The sequence below is a fragment of the Suricata suricatta genome, chromosome 5, assembly GCF_006229205.1.
Source record: "Suricata suricatta isolate VVHF042 chromosome 5, meerkat_22Aug2017_6uvM2_HiC, whole genome shotgun sequence".
NCBI classification, from domain to species: domain Eukaryota; kingdom Metazoa; phylum Chordata; class Mammalia; order Carnivora; family Herpestidae; genus Suricata; species Suricata suricatta.
In genome coordinates this window covers 46,424,417-46,425,459 of record NC_043704.1, presented here as the reverse complement: position 1 = coordinate 46,425,459, position 1,043 = coordinate 46,424,417, and positions in this window count along the sequence as shown.

Sequence of the window (1,043 nt, the reverse complement as noted above, 5' to 3'; positions counted from 1 at the left end):
CCCTTTCTTTCCTTCCTAAATAGCCTGCCTTAGATACATTTCTAAGGAGCAGGGATTGTCCCATGTAATTCTTTGTTACGGTGTGTGGCACTGTATCATTCCCTACACCAAGCGAGCTCAGCGCACGATTCCGTGGGGATGGCAAGTAGAAGATGCTGCACTGCACAGGCGGGGTGAGGAGGACACTGGAGGGCAGTGAGAAGGAGGACAGCCCTCCGGGGAAGTCATGCCACAGATGTCGTCTCCATGGCGGGCATAGCTTGCTTCTGCAAGAATCCTTGTCATAACAGATTTCAATATTACAGTTGTTTCCTGTGACAATACAAGACAATGAGAGTGCCCAGGTGATGTGTTCTTTAAAAAGTCACACTTCCAGTGCAGACGACATAAAACTGAAAAGATAATTTGTTTCAGGGCCCCTGTCCCTTCCACTCTTAATTCTGCTTCTTCCTGTCTAGCCTGGTGGCCTCAGGCTGCCCCTGGCCTTCCAGAAATTCCGTATTTGGGGCATTATCTGGCTTTTGGTGTGTGAGAATAATGTTGCCTCATTCCCAGATTTGTTCCTCATTCCTCTGGGCTGATTCCTTCTGATCGCTGTCAAAACATGTATTGAAGTGATTTGTGCTGTTGAGATAATGAGTCACACCTTCTGGCTAAGTTATTTCCATTTTAACCTCTGGACTTCTAAGACCTTATTCTTAATTTTTTGTTTCCTATCTTTCTCCTTTCCTGCTTGCCTTTCTTTCTTTCTGAATATAGTTTTTGAGTCTCTGTCAGTACCAGGAGGGTGAGAGGCCCAGGGAATGCACACTGCATGCCTGCCCCTTTGGAAATCATGCAAAGCATGGGCTGCCACTAAAAACACAAATTTCCTTTAATGTGGAAGCATAACATACTTTATGTTAGAGTCCATGAACAATACCCCTCATTCATTAATCGTGCTATTGCTTGCTCATTTGTCAAAAAAGATATAATCTATTCACCATGTTCGTCTCAATATTCTAATAGAGGGAGAGATATTTTGACTAGGAGAATAGCTGGGC